Raw genomic sequence first — 24,209 nt, 5'->3', positions numbered from 1 at the left:
CTTACCTGCCTAAAACCAAATTGAGTGGCAAAGTAATTCCTCTGTGGGGGGATCTGCAAAGGCTACAAATCCCATCCCTTCGCCCCCAGCTGGGCAGGAGCACCACTGTCTATATCAGCCCTGACTGTCTTTGTCTACCCCATTTTTATGGTCTTCCACAGGCTCCACTATTTCTTGAGGCAACCTGTTCCAGCACTTCCCTGTCCTTGCTCTCACAAAATGTATTTTTACACCTAATGTCTATCTTGAATCTTTCCTGATGCAGTATAATACCTATCACTACTCGTCTTAAAGCAGCAGAAACAGGACAGATTTTTCCCTTCCTCACTGCAGTACTGCATGTTGCTCCTCATGGTAACCCCTCGTTAGTATTAATAAAAATCACTTCCTCAGTCTATGCAATGGCAAGAAGACAAGATTGGATGTGAGGCTCTGTTAGTAAAGATGGGAGACAGAGAAAGAGAGAAGAACTAACCACCTGTCTAAATCAGGGTAATGGCAATCTGCCCTTATGAATTGCACAGCTCTTGGCTTACTGGGATAAGTAGAAGTAGAGCTGAATTTAATCCTCTCTCCTATGGGAATGCTGCAAGTTTTGTATTTCTACAAGGAAACAGTCCTTAAGCACTACTGAGCATCAGGAGCACATATATGGGAAACCCTTCTGAGGCTCAGTCTTAGAGAAGGCATTTGTGCAGGCTGGGTATGTTACAAGCACCTGCAACTGAACTTGTAGGAAGATCCTTCTTAATCAAATCCTGTTAAAATAGTAGGAGTTTAAGACAAACTTATGTTTAAAATAGATGATGAGAATTGTATTATTTATTGGTTTACAATTTATTATCATGGCCATCTCAGATTGCAATATGTTTGCATCAGATTGTCATAACATTGAAGCCTCAGGTTTATTTTCTTCATCCCTGGCTTCTTTTTGGTAATGAAAGGCATCAGAACAGGTTAATGTCATTGACCATCTCAGTTGTTACAATAATTTGCATTTTCTCCAGCTCTAAACCAAATTCTCTAATTGACCACAAATGTCAAGTCCCATTTCAAGGATCAGAGTTGAGACAAAGGCAGCACTCAGAGAGTACCTTCCCTCTACTCTCATGTCAGAATAATGTAGTCACATCTGAGCACCTTGAGGAAATGTGGTAATTCAGCCAAAGGTGAAATTGACCTCCAGAATTCACATTGGCAGAAAACAGAAATCTTCTGAGTCCTAAACGAGAAAAAAATATTTGGGGATATGGCAAGGAATGTTTAACCAAAAGGATCTGGGGGAAAAAAAAAAAAAATATATATATATATATATATATATCTTCGGTTTTTAATATAGCAAAGATTCTGTAGCACAGAAGACCCAAAATATCCCTGAACCCCTGATCTGTAACTGCCGTCATACTCTCAGTAGTCTTCTCAGTTCTGTGAAGTGATCTATATGAAGTCATTAAAAGTAAAACAACTTGCACCACTTGATGAAGCTGAATATAATTAAAATGTAATGGAAATACCTTCATGCAGCAATGTACTTATTGCCATCCACCTTTCAAGAAAGGAGAGTATGTTCATGTACCAATGGGATAAGCAATCACCACCTGTACATAGAGTGGGGACTGAGAGCAAGGCAAGGATTTGCTCCCTCCTGTTACTCACACCACCCCAGGGTACAACAGAAAAGGAGCCCAAGTGCACCATGGTTGTGCACACCCAGAGAAACCTTCAGTGACATAAGTAAAGATGGTAATTCCATGCCCACTGGCTCCCCGGGCACATGTAAGCCTCTCAAGGGGACACATGGGCAGCTGGAAATCTGTCCTGCCCTCCCTTGGTCTCAGGGAGCCTGGGCCTGAGAAGGAGGTGTCATGCCAGCCCTAGCCTTGGGTTCATGAAAATCTCAGTGGCATCTGAGAGGTTATTTATACTCACTGAGACTGTAATTTAAAGGCACAGATCTCTTCTAATACCAAACAATTAGCGTCATCTGTCATTTGTTTTTTTCCAAATTTACAGAAGTAAAGTCACCTCTCATACAACTTAAATGAGTTTTCTAAATTTCAGTATTACCACTTTTACATAATAACATGTTTGAGGCTGAGTGTATTTTTTAACTTAGTTCTTATGAAAAAAAAAAAAGTTAAGCATTTTCCATGTCAGGCATATCATTGTCTTTTTATCACACTATTTTCAGTGTTTACACTCTCTTGAGAAATGTAACACAAATACTACATTTTTTTAGTGCAAAGAATGTTAAAATTCACAGCTTTTTCCTCAGATTAATATTTTGGTTTTGCCTTGCTTATATGACCTAATATGACCTTATATGACCTTTTCAGTGGTGTAACCTGCTGCCATCTATTCTCCTGAGGGAACCCTACTAACTCCAGCCAGAGTCACTGGACAACACCACAGAATCAAAGCTGGAGAGACTCCAGAAACCTGAACCTCAGCAGTGGCAGTGTTAAAATGTTATCAGTCTCCTTCAGGAGGTCTGGACCACTGTTTTGCCAATTCTCCCAATTTAACTGGAAATCACTTAAAAGCCCAGATCCAGGATTGATGGGACTGACAATGAAGCATTTTAGAAGGAAAAAAAATGTATTACAGGATTAATGGTTATGGGGAAAAATTTGGAAAAGGAAAAATATAATGGACTGTCATACCACAATACAGACAAAAAATATCTAAATATTATTTTGAAGGTTTTCTGATTTTAAAACAACCTGAAATTTTGCTTTTCTCTGGCTCATGATATTTAACATAGAGATAAACTCCTAAAATTTGGAATGTTTTTGTGCTTAATTCCAATACCTTGTAAAAGAAATGCAACTTATAGTTGTATTGGGATCAGTACATGTGGTGACTTCATCTGAGTGAAATTGGCTTTCACTTAAGAACAGAAACATAATGTTGTCATGTGCCATGCTATTGGGACAAATCTGGGATTTCCACAGAACCCCTTGCTTGTCTTCTCCCTGATGTCTGTTGTAATAGTGACCTTATCACAGAGAAAATCTTGTTACCTAAAACTGCTGTATCCTGCCTGATTGTTTGGGTGAGGTTAGAAGGGAGGATGAGTGGCAAGAGCAGGAAGAGTCAAGGTAACTTGCAGTGCAAAATACATTACATATTGTTGATCCAACCCAGCCCAGCAGTGACTATGTGACCACGACAGCCATTTAATAGCCTAGATGAAACAAGTCAGTGCCTCACACCTGTTGTTTCCTGCAGGTCCCAGGGATGCCAAGTGGTGACACCGGCCTGGGTGACTTGGAGCAGTACCCAGGCTGGTGGCCAGGCTGGCAGCTGAGCCCCCTTGGACCAGTAGTGCTGGGCTTAACTCAGAGTATGCAAGGAGGATGAGGCAACCATGTTCTTGCACTGTTGCCATAAGCCCTCCAGCCTACAGTAGCAGCCAGCTAGCCCAGCTGTGGATTAAGAGACTGGCATTTTAGAGGTCCCAGCAGAAATGTGTGACATAAAAGTGATTCCTGCACTAAGGAGCTTCCAGACAAAATATCTGCCCTGTACATGGAGAGCTTCATTCCTTAGGCCACCTACCTCAAGCCTTTTCCCCACTTAAAATTGTCAGTGATCATTTATAAAAATAAATATCCCATTTCATCTTTGTTGTCAGCTCCTTATTTCATATCTCAAAATCCCATAGGAATTGTTATTGAGCATGGAGGTTTTCCTGTATCTTGTGATTCTATTAATGTTACCTTGTGCAAAACAAAACCAGGAATTGAGACCAAAAAAAAAAAAAAAACCTCGGAAAATAATTCCCTGTGCAGTGTTTCATGTATGTGGTAGGAATAAACAGCAGATGTCAGCAGTGATCCAAAACTTAAAATATTCACAGGGATTTTAATCAGACCCCAATTTACGGTATTCAAATTGCATATGACCACACTGTGAAGAAACTCATCAAAATATCTGTTTGGAAATACAAATATGTTTCTATGTAAAGAACTTAGCAAATTTTAAGCACCACTCCTGGTTAACAAGGGAGAACATGTGTCTGGGTAGGTGTCTGCCTTACCTTCATGCTAAAAGATAACCAGATCTATGAGCTTCCCTTAAATTTAAAGTTGTTTTGGTTTGGTTTGGGTTGAGTTAGGTTTGTTTTTTAGATAGGCTTCAGAAGAGCTAGCAGTCTGGAAAAGGGCAAGTGCAAAGGTTCAAGAAAGACCTAACTAGCAATGAGTAGTTGAGGCTGAAGGACAGAGGAGATACCAGAGGGCTCCTTGTGCAAATGCCAGGTGGAGGCTCTGGTTCAGGCCCGGTAGACTCCACATCTGCTGAACAAAATCTACAAACTGTTGAAGATTTTCTTGGAAATTAGGCTTAAATAATTTAGCAGTACTAATACACACAAGCCATGTGCCCTGTGTGATGAACTAAATGAAGATGTGGGAATTGGAAAATAGTGTCCTCCCTGTTTGGTCACCACTACTTGGAGGTTAAAGGATTCCTTCTGGAGGACACGCAGCATACATCAACACACGGCCTCCCAAGCTGAAGACTTTTTCACCTTTCAAAGAAGGAGGCCAAAAAGAAAATTTTAAAATGTTCCAGAGATTACATGGATATTTGCTACCAGCACAAAGCACAGTGAAATCCCTCGGGGTTTTGACCACTGTCACAGTTAATAAAGATACAAGAACATACTCCTTATATTAGAGACCAAGACTGCTTTGGTGGGATGTCTCAAATCCTGCAGTAACTTGATGTCTGCTGCAAGTGATCACTGGTGAGATTACTCCAAAGAGAAATCTTCGAGTCCCAAAACAGAAGCAAGTTTTATACTAATGGTATGTGGTCCTGAGGCTGAAGAACTGCTATCACATACAGGATTTTATCATCTTCTTTTTTTTTTTTTTCCTTTCTTCAAATGTTCTGAAGCTTCTTCCATCAAAAACAAAAAAAAATGGGAGGCTTATCGGTTTTATTTCCTACAGCTATAGCTTGGTATCTAAGGATCACATGTTCTTTAACTGTTGATGAATGGAAAAGGAGCAGAAGTGTACCCAAGGTGAATTATTCAGTAAAAATAGCTTGTCTTCTTAAAAACATATTAGTACTGGTTACAAAGCCAAACTTATATCCGTTATATCAACTTAACGGATTCAGATGATTGCTTCAAAGCTGAGAGCAAAGTATCAGCCTGAACAAACTGGCAAGTCCCAGCCTGAACAAACTGGCAAGATGCCCAGAGTCAACTTCAATTTTTAGCCAACACCACCACTAGTTTACATCCAACTACCTCTCCTGTCATTCCCCAATCTTAGTTCCCTAAACGACTTTACTCTATGCTATTTTTGCAAAAAATAAGTGGGTTGTTTTTATTATCTAGTGAAACAAGTTACTTTGATTCATCTCCCACCGGAACATAAGAGGTCATCAATCTTCTCTGTCAGCACAGAGATGTCAAACAAAAATTAAGTGGTGGCAAAACTGTTGGGGGAGAAAGTGGAAAAACAAACAAAAACAACAATAACCAACCAAATAAACAAACCACAAAAGACAGATGAAACAGTGAATTCCCCTTCTCAAAAGAAGGGAAAAGAAATACAGCTGTGCTACTAGTTGATGTTGTGTAGAAATTTCATATTTGACACAGAATCAGAGACACTATAACTATAATACCTGTGAAGAGTTGCATTCCTTTCATTAATTTAGAGGGAAAATTTGAAAAATAAACAATTTTTCATTTGAATTAACAGTGCTTTGATCTCCACTTTTTATAATAGTAGAGACACTCAACCTTCAGACCATACACCTGAAATTAGTTATATCATTTTTTCTTTGCAGGTTACTTCAGTGCAGAATTATTATATTCTCCTGCATTCACCTGTGAATTCATCTCCCCAAGGTGTATTCTCTCATTCTAAGTGATGACTGACTCTTTTCCAAATAGAAGCACTGAAGACTGAATTTTCCACGTTTCAACACTTTCTTCATACACACCAGATGCTCTTACAAAAAAGCCTGAGGGATAGGATGAGCTCTATATAAGACTCTGAAGATCAGGAAATTCTGGTGGCTCCACAAATAAAGTGAAATCACATGATCTGTCTACCACAAATATGCCATATCTAGATTTTAGATGTAGAAAGTATTAACACAAACATTTCAGCTGTTCTGAATTACCTCTCCAGCAATGACAGAATAAGAGCTGGATTGAAGTATGTTGGCCCAATGGACACTTTTCTACACTTTTGAATCCCCACCAGCCAGAAAACACTTTTAATAGCTAATAGGTAACATTTCAATCTTAGCGCAGTGTCAGGCAAGGGTAGCTCCAAACTGAAGAAAACATACCAACCTAACAACCTATACACAAAGGTGAGTTTTACATTAGATTGAATCTGGCATAAATATTAACAAATGAGAGAGAGAGAGAGAGGGAGAGAGAGAATTTTAATAACGGAACACTGAAGATATATGGGATTCTGGGAACAACTAAGGACAGCAAAACAACAATGCATTGTATGTATAAGTTCTTCCACCATATCTTGGTATCTAAAGCCATTTCTTTTCTTCATCTACCAGTATCTCATCTACCCTATCTGGACAAGATTTCAGCCAACCCTTTCTCGTCCAAGACTTACATCATTTAGATACTGGGAGAAAAAAATTGAACTGCATCATGTGTCATGTTTGGTGGGCAGCTGAGGGCATTAAAAAAAAAAAAAAAACAGAGCTGCTTATTTTCTTTGTAGTGATGGCTTTGTAGTGTCCCAAGTTTCTTTGTAGTGTCCCAAGTCAGTTTGGCCCCTCCAGTGGTTTCATATGAAGGCAAGCAGCAGCTAGGAGCAAGACTATGTAGAGCACTTCCTCTTGATGCCCTTTCTTCTGAGACTTCCCAGGGAGGATAGGACAGACTTGGGCAGCTAATGCCCACAGGGACCCTGCAAACACCAGCACCCTTAGCTGTGTCATATACTGCTAATAGTTCTCAAGAACGCTGAATACCTAGGTGTACTAAAAGAATGCCTACAGGACAGGATGGATGTATTCCCATACAATACATAAAACAAGTATAGATATAAAATACTTATAGATAAGGAACAAGATAATGTGAAAAATACAGGGCATCAAAAGTGAAGGTTTGACACATCTATATGGTACAATATATATACACACCTATTCATCTGTGTTGAGAGCTAAGTAAAAAATAACCGACTTCAAATAGTATTTCTGATGCTTGCCAATGACAACATTACCTAGGGAGAACTTTAAATTCCTGTGGAATAGAATAAGGGAATCCCCTAATTTACTGAGTGAAAATTTTTATTAAATTCCCATTTTACTTCTTACTGAATTTGTTTTGGGCTACTAAAAAGTACTTTTCAGTATACAGTAATTAAAGATGTACACAAGTATTCTGGATAACTTCTAAAGGCAACTTTCAATAAACAAAATTTGTGAATGCAGAGCTGTAATTTGTGTGCAAACAAGTGAGACTGGTCAAAAATTTTCAACCACTTCTATAAACAAGGCCATTCACGAAATGCTGAATAAGTTTGAAGTGGGTGGTTCTCTCAACAATGCTATCATACCACTTCTTAGAAGTTGCTGTCTGACCATTCAGTAGCTCCTTTGTGTGCCTTTTATTCATATCTGTGATCCCATCTGTCACAAGACCTTCCACATCCTCAAATATTACCCCTTATTAGACCACTCTAGTCTAAAAACAGATACAATATTTATGTCACATTAAATATAGGCCACATGGCAGACTGAGAGTGAAAAAGAGAATGCAGGCATGCTCAGTCACAGAGACATGACTTCATACTGAAAAAGATGCAACCTCCATCCATTTGCAGGACATACTAAAATTTCTTGCTTGTCACTTTACATAAGTAGTTTATCAGAAAAATATGTTTACAGGATTGTGCCATCCAGCCTTTCTGGATATAGACACAGGCACCTTTTCGGATTTTTCAGGACATTTGTCTGCTTTTAAATATCAGCAATGAAAAGCAGAATTTAGCTCATTCATCCTTTCAGAGACATTAAGTTCTAAAGAGAACAGTGTTTTCTATCTGGTAAAGACTTTTATCATATCACACTCTGTCACAGTATTATCACATATACTTCATTTTAATAACAGATCGCTGCAAAGGCATGAGCAGCTCTTTGTTTTGTTTTATCCTTACTAGCTTCCCACTGATTCATTGCCTTATCTAAAGACAGATTGATTCATTTCCTCCCAACCATTGCTATGGAAAATATCAGAATATTACCTGAGAACTTCATGTACATTCAAGAATTTATTTTCACATCCTCCCTGTGGCAGCTGTTATTGTCCCTATATATGTACTTGGAGAATTAATGCATTGAAGGACTGAAATCAGATTTACTCTAAATGCCTGTCCAGGTGCCTATTTTAAGAAAACAAGGATGAGAATATTACAGCTTCCACTCTAAGCACAGCTTTTGCAATAATTCCAAGTCAAGCATTTGTGATACAGATTCCCCCCTCTGCGATACATGTTGTGTTCCCCTTCTTTATTTCTCTGCTTCTGGGCCCATGAAGAGACATCCTTTACTGCAAGATGTCACTGATTCAACAAAATTTGTTCAGATCCTCTCTGCCTTTCCACTCCTCTTATAATGATTTCTACCCTTTGGTCAGTAGGCAATAGGGGATTGAACTAATTATGACCCAGGAGAGAGCCAACTAAGAACCTGAACTCAAACATCTCACTCATTTTGAGGTCATTATATAAAGAAGCTACTGCCATCTCCATCAATACTTGCAATTACTGAATTTTTGAAGGAAGCTTGTTTTTGTCAGGCAAGGTAAGCCTGACAATTTACTTGTGCATGGACTCACTTCATTTCTGGAACTCAATTGCCCTCAGAAAAAAGGAGTAGGTGCCAAATTACTCTGCATAGAAAATTATGGTCAGGAAGAGGACTCTGGATGACCAGAGATCCAAATCACTTGGAGGCTTCAGCTGAAGTTATGTGCCCCTAAAATGGGTGAAGAATCCCAACCACGTTCTACACATAGACAAGAGTCACACTTTTCTCTGTTACATCCTTAACTGGACTTAATCACATAGCATGAAGAATATTCGCAGTGTTTTTAATTAGAGGCTTGTTTATAATTTTATTTCCTCTAAATTTTGAAATGTTTATTTATTTATGTTATCCATAAATATCTAAAGATACCTTTCTGGTCATCTTTTTATTAAGCAATATCTTGAACATCTTCAGTGCAAATATCACATGAATGGAAACTACACAATCTGTTTCATGGTAAATTCCAGAATTATTTTTGTGGAAATGAGCTATAAAGTATTAAAAAGGAACATTGATTCAGTTCAGAAACAAAACAAAAGAAAAAAAAAAGTTTTGTTGAACTGACTCAGCAAAACACCATTAAAAACTGTCAAAGCAAAACCTCCATCACTAGTGTAGCAAATAGAAGTATCCTGGGGAAAACCTTTGGGTAATTTTTATCTTCAGATCTTCAGTGAGAAAATATCAGTGGGAAAAGAACACGTTTTTCTAAGTAATCATTTTGACAAAAAATTTGCAGACACTTCTAATTATGAGCATCAGTGATCTCCATGCAAGTCAAAAATGTGATCAGAAAAGAATATTTTAGTCCTTTTCTTGATGACAGTAGGGCACATTTTCTACCCTATTGATGTATATTTTATGATAGCTTTTTTTTTTTTTAATAGACTTAATGTTCTCCTTAGGTGTCCCCACCTCAGTACCTCACAGTCCTCTCCTCCTCCCAGTCCCTCATTTTCCCTTCCATCTTGCTGTTTCCTGTTTCACTCCACGTCTTCTAGGACATATTTATGCAGGCCATCTTTGTACAGGCCATCTTCCAGACCACCTTTTGGGCCTTACTAGCACAGCAGATTCAGCTGAGATGGTCTAGGGGAAGACAGCTATGATGCCAGGAGAAGCCCTCCACACTTTGCCAACTGCTTGCTTTGCTCACCCACAACAAATAGCACGAGCAGTTTTAATCCCAGGAGCTGTCAGAGGATGCTTCTTTCACAACCATGCTGCTCTGTCAACAAATCTAAGAGGCAATCAGGAATATCTGCAGGCTTAGATGTTTGACCACTCTTGAAACATGTCAATGTGCTTTTTTCTTTTCTCCCAGAGCTCTGTGCAGGGAGCTTGACTGTGCCACACACACACACACCGATGCCACCCAGCTCTGGTGGGACCACTATCGCTGTACTGGTATACATCAACAGCAAAACCTGAAAATCATGGCACATGGCTTACTTCAGTTTAGCTTATCAGGTGGACGTACCTTAGTCCAGTTGTTAACATGCCCAAGTTCTCCTTCCTACTTCTTACAAATGCATACTTCTGGTTCTCATTATAAAAATAAATACATAAATAAATAAATAAATAACACTTTTCTCCACAGCAGATCAGTAATCCGTGGCATGCCAGGGTCTGAACCAGTACACCTAAATTGTGCTGAAGTGAATACATAGGGCCAACACTGCTCAGTGCTTTAGATGAAAACCCAGCCTTGGCCAGAAACCCCATTTGGCTCTCCTGTCTCCCACGTCTCCTGTGCCAATGCATGAAGGAAGAGACCAGCAGCCTGGCAGCTACTGAGCCCTTCCCAATGAGCCCAATGTCCACATCACAACTCACCATCCCTGTCTTTATCATGACAGGCAGCCAGTTGCCACCATTTGTCCAAAAAGCGTGAAACAAATGGTGAAGACCTATGAGAGAGCTCACAGCTCTCAACACACTGCCTTTTCCCTGCCTTGGGGCATGGAGGGCAGAGGTAACACCCCAGCTACTTTTGTATAATTACTAACAACTTGACTTGCTGTTTTCCTGTTCCTTTACACCTCACAGCCATGCAAACACGTGATGCAGAAGTGGGCCTCAGAAATGCTTTAAGACATTATAACTCAGCTATTGTGTTTCTTCTGATATTGCTTCAGATTATTATATCACATCCTGCTGAAATAAGCAAAACTACAACCCAGTTACTGCTGCAGCTGAAATCTATCCCATGCCAATAATGTATCTAGTGCTTTAGCGCTTAGATCTAGGGGGAATTCAACATTATGGTATATATATATAGTATATATATAGTAAGTAACCAGATAGAGAAAACACAGTTTAGCATATCTGCTTTCACAGGAATAACAGCTACATGTATTTTTAAATATAGCAAGGATATAAGCAAAATCTCAAGGGGACACTGCTTCCAGCTGTGCTCACACTTTGCTTGACTGATGATTTTAATATTTTTATGCTTCTAATTTTTAGATCTGTTTGTTTTGGGGCATTCAGGAGGGGAGGGATTTGTACCCATTTAAAAACACTTTGAAAAGCAAGAATACTGGCCTGGAAATTCTTGGAAAGAGCTCAGCTGTGCCATGTAGAAAGGAACAGCTTTGATGTATTCGAGGAAGTGCTCCTGCTGAGCTGGCATTTTACAGTTTGTTTCTGTCTAAACCGAACTGCTCACACTGATTCATTAGCAAAGGAAATGTCTGTTCTTTGCCTGATCACACTTCTCTATGCCAAGCTAGTTTAGCCAGGCACCACTGGTTCCTGTATGTAGCATGTGCATCACCTCTTCAGCATGGTCACATATTAATGCCAGCAGTAAAGAAATACTGGGAATGGTTTTACCTTTAAAAATGATAACTTGAATGTATGGAAACAGTTGCCAGAGTTGTACATCCCAAAGATTTTCAACAATGAAGTTTGACTGATAGATATTTACCAAAACCCATGTTTGACAAAACACCGAGAAAAAAATCTATTTCTGCATCCAACACATATGTGTTTTGGTCAGATGCAAAGCTGTGTCTGTGCTAAATGAAGGCTATTTCTGATGTAAAATAAACAGCTCCCTATCTATTCTTCTGTGACACCTCCGACTGCCATCCACCATCTTCAGTACATTCACCAGCAGCACTTGACTTCTGTTCCTGGGAATTTCTCTTCCTCTGAAGAGCTTCCCTCTCTTCCCCCACATTTGGGGTTTAAACCAAACCTCCACTTAGCAACCCTGTTTCTTAAATTTAATACTTATCGTCAGGGTCCAAATCTCCTGGTAGTGACTATTCTAGTGACATATGATATTTCCTTTATATAAAGCAATAGCTTATTTTCTAATACTCTTACCAATCCAATGCTTTTAGTATTTATTTTTAGTATCTTTTTAACAATGAGATGTGAGCATGTCAATAGAAAGAAGGGAACATCTTCTCCCTGAAAACGTCACTGGTGTTACAGAAGAATTACAAAATACTTTGGTCTTTAAAAGATGTATCTTGTGGGAATTAAAAGTGAGAGTAGGATCCCCAGTCGGAGCGATGGGGAACCTACAGAGAGATACGACATCCCCTCTGTGTGAGTCAGAGCCCAAGAGATGCTGCCTTCCTGCATACACAGAGAAAAGCTCTTCAGCAAGTTACCCCAACCGCCAAACTGCTGTAACTGTTCCTTGGTGTGGTTCCTTGGTTCCTATTTCTTGGTTCCTCTGAGCTGTTCAAACTAACACATTTTACATCACCATTGGAACAGAATAACAACATTTTGGAGGAAGAATATCAAGTATTGAATATTATCTGATTCTGGAAGGTAGTAGAACCCTTTCATTATAAAACTCCAGTAGGTACAATGGGCATCTACAGTATTTAGACTAGACTGAATTTAGATTTCTTAATATGGTTTTCCCAGGATAGTCTAATGAAATCATCTGAGTTCACCACGGGTTTTTTTTTTGTTTTTTTTTTTGTTTGTTTGTTTGTTTGTTTGTTGGTTTTTTTTCAACTCCAGAATTATAACTGGTCCTGAGTAAGTAAGCTGGATGAGATTGTTTTTGAGCAGGTGCAGAAGTCCATGCTCAGTTTCTTCCCAGATCAGGGAAACCAAACTCATCCAAAACTAATTTTCTGTCTGATCTTCGAAGACTAAAGTGCATTTCTTGGTCTAGTGTTTATTTGCAAAATTATGTTAAATTATCTTGCTAAATGTGTGCATGACATAAATGCACGTTTCAGTATCTTGGTGATACAGGACTGTTTGATGTAGGGGCAAGGTAAAACTTAGCCAAGCATTAGAGACATGTGAGGAGCTGATGCCTCCCTCTAAACCTGTGATTTACCAAAGCAGATGGGGGCAAAATGGACACATGACTGTTTAAGTCAGCACTTAGCTTGACAGGAACGCTCTGACTCTCAGCACCATTTCTGCATTCTACATTAAATGAACATCAGCTAAAACAAAGAAACAAGTAATGGGAAAGGAGGCTTCCATGGCTTCCATTGGCAAGTCCCAGAGCAGGGAAAATCTCCTGAGTGCCCTTGCTCTGCCTTTTGGTTCATCCCCATCACTGTTGTGGACTCAGTGGTCCCAAACCTCCCCCTCTGCTCTTTGCAGACAGGAGCTACAACACATCCCTGGGAATGTGAACCACTTAACCAGTTTGCTTCCTGGGAAGCCTGTGAGCCTTACCAGAGATATGGCTCCACCCAGGGAAACAAGTGTGAGATCTAGAGTAAAAGTAGCCATCAACATTCTGCCCATGGTGCCTAAAGACCACAGAGGGCCTCTACACTTGACTTCTTTTCCAAAGTTGTGGGTGGCTGAGGTTTCTAAAAATTTTATTTGCTTTAAACAAAAACTGTATTTTGCTTTAAAAATTCCTAAGTAGACTTCAAGGCAATCATCTTTCAAGAGTCATCTTTCAGGACAATCCAGGCTTGAATGTCTCGCCCCCAACAACTATAGAGAGAAAGAGATTACAATAGTTCAAGATTGTCTTTATGTGGCAACACAGTACTGTACTATTTTTTCAAGTAATTGCTTTACACAGAGAGATTTAAGATAATATCCTCAGCAATATTTACAAGGTCTTCTAGAGGCAGACCTGTTTGCTCTTCTCATGTTTTGAGCCAAATGAAAGCTGTGTAGGTGCATTTAATGCAAACTGCTCTAGCCTAAAAGCCTATTTGCTAGAGCCATAACAGTTCTTGCTTGACTCAGGCCATGAGCAGAGCAAGGGAACTTCTGCCTACAGAAGGCCATCATACCATACACTCATACTTATTTCTCTGACTGTGAAGATGTCATGGGCTTCACAACTTACATTAATAGAAATTTGGAAAATGTATCCATTATATGAACAAAGGAAGCTTTATAAGCTCTTCAGGCTGGAAGGCTAAACATACTTACTGAATTACTATCTTCTCTATCAGGTTATACAGATTTTCTAAAAATAGGCCCATTGCAAATTCTGGAACTTTAAGAATTTATTTAAACTACAAAACTTAGTGTATTTAACTAGCTAAAGAATTAAGGAGCATAATCAAAGACAGCTTCACCAAAGAGCAAATCACTTTTTTAAAAATATAAATAGAAAACTTGAAAGAGCTGACATAATTTAAAAACAGATTGGACATGAGGCTTTAAAATCTTATTTTACTCTTTCTTTTTCATGACTCTAAGGAGCTGCCCAACAGAGTAAGTAGATGGCAACTGACATAACAATGAATACTTTCACTTGCTCTCTCTTTTTACACATACAAGCAGAGAGAGAGAGAAGGTCCATGAAAATGGAATTTGAATAAACAGATTTGCCTGGCAATTACACTTCTTTTTTACTTAGTTAGGTTCTCAGTTCTTCTAAGAAGCAAAAATAATGCTCTGTTTGTCTCTTTGACATGTCAAGAAATATTGATTAACCTTAAATTAAATACAAATTAGCATGGAAGTTGGCTTTTAACTGACAATTAAAATTATCTTTAGCTCTTAAATAATAACTAGTTATATAGAAGGATCTAGACAAGATGTTAAGTAATTTGAAGTATTTAAAATGCAACCACCACGCATAACCCTTCAATAATGATACTTATCTGCATTTGCTAAAGCTTATTCTTCCTCTTCCTGTGGGCATCCCAATGCCTATTCTCTTTGCATCAAGGCACATGAGTCCAAAAGATAAAAGAAAAGAAAACTAATGGTCATCCAAGTACATATAAGTGAATATGGGGGTAGATTTTCAAAGTAGAACACACTTATCATTTCCTCAGCAGAAATTGTTTGGCACCTGGCACTTTTAATCCAAATGTATGAATCTGTGTAGAGGTACTGAAAGCAGTAAATTCTTCTTTTATATAATTTGAAATAAAATACTTTATAATTTACACCAATGTTCAGCAGAAGTTAAGTCACAGCCATAGCCCCCACAGCAAATGGATTATGAGGTCTCAGTCTTGAGTGTCATAAGGCCTTTTTATTAGTAATTTTTTGGCACTTTAAATTACTGTATCGTGTCTTGAAATGCTGTCTCTGCTGACATCTTTTGTGAAGGTGGTAGATTTCATTTTCTCATTTTTTTTTGGTTTTGTTTTGTTTTGTTATGTTTTGTTTTCAACAAAGTCAGGTGACTGAAGTTTTATTCATTGCAATATCCACACAGAAAATTTTGAACACATTTTATGGTAGTAAAGAAATAGTTTTGTCTCTAATTAAACATATTTTGAATTTTTTAATATGGAAACACTTTATAAGATTCAACTCTTATACTATTATTAGAAAGTGGCTTACACCTAGCTGAAATCTCTTTGAAGTGAATGCAATTTATATTTTTCTCTGCTATTTCAGACATCAATAAAATCAAATTTTTCAAATAATCACTGACAAAGTAAGTTCTTAAAAACAATGGTGGTAAAATAATTTTTAAACAACAAAATAGTAAGTTATAGAAAATTAAAAAACTTAAAATAAACTAATTTTACTAAGTATATTGAAAACAATAAAGACTTTGAATAACTCTTCAAAGAAAAAAAAAATCTACCTTGTGTAAAATTTATGTATATGGAAAGTTAGATTTTAAATTTTCTTTTTCTTATGCAACATGTAATGCACCACTTTAGTATAATGAGTATTTCAAGGACTGTGTGCAGTTCTGGGCACTACAGTACAAAAAGGATGTGAAACTGTTGGAGAGTGTCCAGAGTAGGGCTACGAAGATGGTGAAGGGCCTAGAGGAGAAGACGTATGAGGAGCGGCTGAGGTCACTTGGCCTGTTCAGCCTGGAAAATAGGAGGCTGAGGGGAGACCTCATCGCGGTCTACAGCTTCCTCATGAGGGGGAGTGGAGGGGCAGGCGCTGACCTATTCTCTTTAATGACCAGCGATAGGACCCGAGGGAATGGAGTCAAGCTACGACAGGGGAGGTTCAGGCTGGATATCAGGAAGAGGTTCTTCACCGAGAGGGTTGTCACACACTGGAACAGGCTCCCCAGGGACATAGCCATGGCACCAAGCCTGTTGGAGTTTAAGAAGCGTTTGGACTGTGCACTTCGTCATATCATCTGAATTTTTGGATAAACCTGTGGTGCCAGGAGTTGGACTTTGTGATCCTTATAGGTCCCTTCCTACTCGGGATATTCTATGATTCTATGTGAAATCTGAAGTTTCTTTAGTATCTTTTGTTCCTTTGATGTCAGTTTCTAATTTCTTTTACATCCCAGATATATTCTTTTGTTTTGTTTGTTTTGTTTTGTTTTTTAAATATCTGGGGGTTTTGTTTGTCTTATTTGTACTGTAACATGTTTCTGATTCAAGAAAATGATGATCAAGTATGTGTTTACATGATCTCCCAAATCAAGGGGTATGTTTGAACTGCACACTAGAATCTGAACTCCACTGAATGTTTAGTTTTTTTCAGACTCCTTGACTGAATGGGCTTTTTCTACTCCAAAATCCTGAAGGTTCTTTAATTTCAATGGTTAGGAATAATTATCATTAAGCTATGTTTTGACTATTTAACTATCATTCCACTTTTGAATATCATTACTTCAACGCTGACAAGTAAAACAGGTGTCAGGTCATCTCATATTTCACAATAAAATAAAGTCTGAATAACCCTAGCCAAAAAACTATGGCTGATTAATTTTACAGGCCTGTCTCTGGATTTTAAAAGCCAGTATCAGTCATTAATTGTTACAATTTCTATGCTCTCATTGGTCAACAACTGTAAGCTAATGACAACCACAAGTTAGGGCAGTTGTTCAAGTTGATGAGGTCAAGTTCTTCTGAACCTGTTTACATTTTGTTCTTTGGAAAGCCAAGGCAGACTGATCACAATAAAATGTCATACCAGGCTCAACTCCGCGAAAGCATAACTTAAAACAGTGTTAAATTATCACAACATGTGATTATTTTTATTTCCTCCTTGGTAGACTGGAGACTCAAACATGTTAGCGGTTTCTTCATGTTGGCCATGGAGTAGCCTGTGGCAATTCAAGCAGACTAGATGTTTGCATTGTGCTGTATCATTTAATTCCAAAGTTATTTAACCCTTTGACATTGCTGTAACACCTTGGTCAATTTTGAAACAAAGCAATTGTTTCAAAATAGAAAGTTGCAATCATTCAGTTTTTAAATTTTCAGAATAAATATTTCAAGGTTTTACAAATTCTCAGGGTATTTTTAGGCTCAAACATTTTGCGAACTTATAGTTAGTTTAAGCCCATCTCATATGGCATTTTCTAATTATTCTGGATCAAATACTGACTTCTCTGTGAGCTCAGAGGATTACAAGCAGCTGCAGGCTGCTTTCCACAAGTGAAAATGGCTAAAATGTCACTCTAGTAGTCATATCTAGCCTTCCCTCTTCCTATGTTTTATCCTTTAAGTCGTATTCTCAGAACTGTCCAAGACAGAGAAGAACAAGGACATACCATGCTGTTGAAAATTGATTTTTTTAAAAGAAAAAATGAAAAGCATACCAAACCAATAATGGCTTTGGGTCCTATTTTCTTACATTTGTTATGGGTTTCAGTCCAGGCAGAAATGGTCAGTCTTAGCTCCCATTAGCATCAACCTATCCAATAATGCCCACAATCAACCTGTGATCTAAGTGCTTTTAACCTCATACAGTTATAAAAATCCACACTGGATTTTTCCATAATGGATAACAACCTAAGACCAATACTTTACACGCCTACATGTAATTTTCATGCTTCAGATGTTAATGTGTGAATGATATTAAGGAGGAATTGGACTTTTTGTAAGTCTCTTCAGGTTTTTTGGGGAAAAAAAAAAATAAATAAATAAAAAAAACCAAGCTCTGACAGTGTTCTGTCTTAAGACAGAGCTACTACTTTACAGAGCTGACCAAAGAAAACCCTCTGAAAAAAAAAAAAATTTACTTCACATATACTGAAGAAATATTTCCTAATGTTTGGCAGTCAAATGTTCCGAATTTGTGTGATAGAAATTGACTAGGACTTTGTAGAAGTTTCTTACCTCCTGAACACCCCTGTATTTGTGGGCACAGCAACAGTGAACAGAGAAAGATCACATCATTGAAGGTTATGAACATTTGTAAACAGAATATGACCTGAGAGTGCACTGACAGCCTTGAGCCTTGCATTTCTCTGTCCTTCAAGTGCTTAACCTCACAACCTTAGACTTCTGTTAAGGGATGCTGGGGGAGGGGAGGGTAATGTGTTTTTCAGTATTAATTAGAAAGTCACCAAATAAAATACGGTACATCAGGTGCTTACATGGAAAATTTGACTTATGTGTGTCCAGCAGTTAATTAGCCCAATTATATATAAGGCATGGCAAATGATTTCAATTTTAATCATAAAGTCTTGCTGAGATTCCATTTCAATTCATAAAGAAATGCTTTTAACTTACAGAGTTCAGTACTGCATTTACCCCAAAAATAAGGCACTCAAACTTTATTTTTGCTTACACTGTTATAATTAAATATATACTGTTATAATTAAAGCTGTTAATAGTTAAAATATAAACTATGGTGATATTGCTGTAGGCATTTGAAATTTTAAAATACCATATATATATATGTAATTCCATATATATATCTGAACTAGGATAATGCTCTGATAATGCTCAGAAATTCATACAGTTCGTTCTGACTAATTATCTTTTCCAGTTCCTCCCAGTGACAATATCCCAGTGATACAGTGAATCCTTGTTTAAACTGAAACAGAAATGTTACATTTTTTATTTTACTTCAGGATTTTTTTCTGATTTTGTACATATTTCGCAAGTCTAATTTAAAACACACAAACAAACAAACAAAAACATATCTCATAAGGCATTGCAGATGATGTGATAAGTAGATGAGGCAGTACAGAAAAGCACAAACACCCTAGTCATGCCCTTGATACGCATTCTTGCCAAAACATTTGCAATTTATATGCAAATTCATCATCATTTTAGGGTTTTGGGGGCTAGGTGGTTGCGTTTTCTGCCATTATGAAATATCATCCACCAGAAAACGACAATGTCTTTTTAGATACTGTTGCCTAATTTCCTCTGGTTTACTTTCAATATTTATACAAAAAGATAGAACTTCATTTCGTTTAGACTGCTAATTTCTGGAAGTTTGTTATAGTTACCTTGTCTTGATTTTAACGTCAATAACCTTGTCTTTTGTCTTATGGTTTTCCACTTTCTAGCTCATGCATTGGTAATTCAGGTAGAGATTTTAACAGGTGCACTGTAAACCCTCAAAGCATATGTTTTTTTAACCAGCATGCTGATCAAAACTGCCCCATCCTCCCAGGGAATGCTCAAATGTGTTCCTTTTTTCAAGAGCATGAAGCAGTTTCTGGCAGGGCTCTGTCTTGCGTGCAGGGACATATGACTGAGGAAGATGCTCAGCTTTCTGCTACCAGTCATCTCTGTGCCTGATACTGCAGAGCTGAGCTGCTCCTGATGTAGCTACTAGGGTGGCTGCTTGCAGCACAGCCAACTGAAATCGTGCCAAGGGCATGGCAGCCAGCTGATGTTGGTGGCATCTCCAGCCATGCCCCCTGCAGCTCATAGTCTTAAACAGGATCAAAACTGCACTGCCACCCCAGTGACCCCAACTCATGTGGACAAAAGTGCTCCTGCCGCTTCATTAGAGATAGCTGTTACATAGGACCTGACCTCTAGCTTGCGCAGAACTCATAACTGAGTTGTGGTGGCCAGCTCCAAAGCAACTGCCATCAGCAGCTCCCACCACCACCTCCACTCACCAGGTTCTCCCCAGCAGCAGCTCATTCGCTCCCTGGCCAGGACATCTCCCATGAGCATGCTACTGCTCTTCCAGCTGCATGGCAAAGGCCACAAAACCTGCCTTTAAGTGACTAAAACAAAAAGAAATGCCACCTCCTCAGACCCCCCAGCTCAGACTGCTTTAGGCGTTTAACCCAGTCTTCTAGTTTGCTGGCTCTGGACCTCTGGCAGGAGCTGCCTGAGACATCCAGGAGTCAGCACTGACATAAGGTTTTTTTGCTATCCTATTAGCATGTCTGGTCTCTAATAACATTTTATATTACTTCTTAAATGAGTCTCAAGTTCAGGACAGGTCACATCGTGTTTAATATATGCTGAAACTAGAATAAATAAATTTTAAAAGATGATTCTCTTTCTGCATTCTAGACTAAGATTAAGATCTCCTGCTTTTAAAACAGTCATCTGTCTTTTCATATGATATTGTTCCAGACCATTTAATCTCTATAGTTCCTTCAGAAAACAATGTTTCTAAATGCTTAACAAAACATTCCTGGAACAAGAATTCATTCTGCATTTCACCCTTTCAGCCTCAGAAGTCAACTGTGTTTGTTGCATATATGTTTTGTTTTGTTTGGCTCATTCTATCTTTTAGTTTAGAGATCAAAAAGTGGATCTGTACTGTAAAAATAAGCCTTGTGTGGGTCAAAAGGAGAAAAAGGGGAGAGGATGGGGAACATTTCATCATGTATGGGTTGTATCTAATGGCTTTATTAAGTGTGCTTCAGATGCTTTGCATTAAAACTTAATATAAAGAATGCTGAATGAGTGCCAAAATCAACTGCATTGTTGGATAAATGGAATCACTGCACCCAAGTTCTGATTTATTCTGACATAAAATTGCTTGCCTGCAATTAAAGGTTCATTATTCTACCCTAAGACATAAGTAAACACTGATCATAAGGATTTAAATCACCATAATGGTTTGTATAAATTCTATGATCAATTTTTATTCACCTAGTTTTATGTCTCTAACAGCCATTACAAATTCATATTAATATTGATAATTGCCACAGGCATACATTTTATTTTGGTCTCATCCCAGTATCAGCCTAAATTTAGTTACAGCCTGCCTGTCTTCCACAAACTGCTCCACCATTTTCTTATCCCACGATTTTCCTTTTTGTATATACCCATCCCTCTCTTCCTTTGTCCATTAAATCATCCTACCCTCTCACTCATACTGTAACAAACAGTTTCTTTTCACACAGAAAAACACAGAATGTCTGAAAGGAAGGACTGAAGAAGGAAATAAAAAATGGTGATAAGAGATTCTGAAAGAAAAACACAGGCCAGTTTTCCAAGCGAAGGGGTGATGTACCTGCTGGAACATGTTATCTCAGAACACAGCAACTATGTCTTATCTGCTTCTGCTGTGTTACCACATATCAGTAACCTCAAAAAATCTCCTCTTTCTAAAAATTTCCGTTTGGGCTCTGACTGAAGGTGAAATGTCCTGGAAAGTTTGAACAAAAGAAAGTGGTAGCTTTTTACATGGAGCGTAAAGAAGTCATGCAAAAAAATAAATTAATTTTAAAGAACCAAAAGACTTAAACTTTTCCTGTTGACTTTTTTTGGTGTCGAGTTGTATTTTAAAGAGATAAATAAATAAATAAATAAACAGACCTAGAAATACTACTTAAGCAAATGAGCAAAGTGTAATAGTTATTTACCCAAGAGGCAGAAAATGCCAAAGGTTGCATGCTTAACCTTAATTCAATGAATCTTTATTCTAACCATAGCTATTGGTCATTTGGTCAAAATAAACGATGCTGTTCCTTATCCCATGTTTGCCTAGCTAGCACAGCTCAAGCAGAAGCCACAGTGAAGGACTGTTCAGAGATGGCCCCATTCCACCGTGCTGCCTGGAACAATTGCCCAGCTTCATCTATGGGACAGGTCAACATTTTATTTACTAATATCCCAGTCTATTATTGAAGCAATAGAAAATAGGAGTTTATGAAATGAAAAACCTGTAATATACATAATATAGAATAGAATATAGAATAGATGACTACACATATTCTTTGTTTACCAATAGCCCTCACAATGTGACTGTTAGTAGGGTTTGTCACAGAGTTCATGCTTCCAGGTGCAATCCTTGCTAAAAATGTTCTTCAGTGTGAAGAGATCTCTCCACAAATCTTAGCACTTTTTGATACAAAAAAATATATATTTATACTGATAAAAAAACATTCACCCCCTCTAGCTTATACATCAGTGGAATAATGAGTAGTAATTGAGCATATATTAATCTGTTTTCCCAAACTGCATTTCACCTGTAAGGTGCGATGGGCATAATAAATGTTTTAATTGCCAAGTCAAGAGCTAAGAAATCAAGAAATACCATAATCAATTTGTCCATGTGTCCTTCAGTCTGTTGTTCTGCATGTTCTTAGGTATGCAGTTGGATGCATTCTTCAATTAAATGGGCACGCATTCATTTTTCCCCAGAAAAAATGTACATTTGCAAATAATGTATGCAAAATATTTAATTCTTATGCAGAATCCACTTAACTTATGAATGCAATTTGTCTGCATAGTTTTTTTAGAAATTGGCCTAATTAATTATGTTAATCTATTAGTGTAATTCTGTCCCCATTCTGACATTAAAAGCATCAAGCTCCTCATGTTAAAGAAACTTTTGTTTCCCTTTGAAATTTATGTGGTATGTATATTTGATTGTAGATCATAACTAGATATTTGTGACTCTTGTTAAATTGTCTTGTCAGTGGCCTTGAGGGGAAAAAAGTAATTTAATCATATGATTTACCATTACCTGAGCAAGAAGTAACCGTGTTCATATTATTCTTATGAGCGCTTCAGTTAACCCCAGAGAGACTACTCGTCTGAATCAAATGAATAGGATTAAGCTTTCTGATTGCTAACTAGTTTATGTGATGTCAAAATGGGTATTGATGTAATCTAAGGAGAGAATTTTGATTCTGAGGATTGTTCTTATAATTTAGATGACTTACAACTCATAAAATGCAAAGGTTGCTTCAGATAATGTAATGTAGCCGTTCATCCGATTCAAAAGTACATTGGTCCATTAACTAGTATTTGAATTTTGGCACTTTGACATAAGGAATGTCCTTTGATTACACTTGTACAACCCCTAACACAGGGTGGCAACATAAAGGCACTCAGTGGCCATAACTTTGCCATTAATCATAGAAAGAGATCGTTTGCTATTGTATCAACCGGAGCAGTAAGACCTGGGAGGAGGTTACAGCAGAATGCACTAAACCCTGAATATTCAAAACCAAACTGAGACTTTGTCCTTTATTCATCAGATGTCATAAGGTCTTGCAACATATCTTACATAACCTACAGCTGATGCTGTAATACATAAACAAATTATGTTGAGCTAAGAGGTAAAAATTGCTGCTGTCTTAACTATGGATGCCTTTACTTCCATGCATTTGGTTTCACTCCTAAAAAAGAATTACCTGTTTGGTTATTTTATTTTGACAGGTGGGAAAGCAGAGCTTTGCAGAAGTTCGGTGTCACAGATCCTTTTTCAACCACGTGCAGATGTTTACCCCTCAGGCAGAAACAAGTGCATATTCAAATTGCTGCGATTATTAAAATGAAGTCTCAACCACAGCTTTGCAGAAGTAGTCTATAAAAGTGCATTAAGAAAAAGAAATTAAGTGCATTGTACCAGTGCCAGCCAAAGCAAGCACAAGAGTTATTTCTTCTGAAAGACATTCTGCATAAATCTCCATTTTGTTTAGCAGCTATTTTAATCTGCATTTGTAATTATCTTCCTTTTCTCTTAGTTTCCATGTCAGTGCATATCCAATGGGCTGAATTACATATAAAATCAAAATCAGGTTCCATTAAATTTCGTTTTCCTTAAACCCAAGGAGACAGTGCAGAGAATCACTTTTCACAGGGGACGTGTCAGCAGAGGGAACTGTAAATGCCAGCATACATCGCCCGTGGCTCAATGTCTCTTCTCTTGTTAGCTCTGTCATGTTTTGCCATGCAAATAATTGTTCATCTTTGCTTCTCAGTGTCCTTCAGGCTCTCCAGGAGTGTTGTGGCACCAAGGGCTAGGCCTAGTGCTCTCAGAGCAGCGGGTGGCACACGGGCTTGGAGGGAACAGGCCACCTGGACATAGCAAGA

General features: G+C 38.0%; 1 protein-coding gene across 1 annotated transcript in view; it reads right to left on the bottom strand.

Moving 5' to 3' along the window:
* LOC310883482 (uncharacterized protein) overlaps positions 1–23,667 on the bottom strand; it is a 121,384-nt gene extending 97,717 nt beyond the window's left edge. The window contains exon 1 of the mRNA XM_083803925.1: positions 23,528–23,667. The gene's annotated coding sequence lies outside the window, so the exon portion shown is untranslated. The remainder of the gene's footprint in view (positions 1–23,527) is intronic.
* Positions 23,668–24,209: the final 542 nt, after the last annotated feature.

Source organism: Anser anser, assembly GCF_964211835.1.
Source record: "Anser anser genome assembly, chromosome: 1".
Lineage (NCBI taxonomy): Eukaryota > Metazoa > Chordata > Aves > Anseriformes > Anatidae > Anser > Anser anser.
The sequence above is the reverse complement of the archived record's forward strand: the minus strand, read 5'-3'. Positions and strand labels throughout refer to the sequence as shown.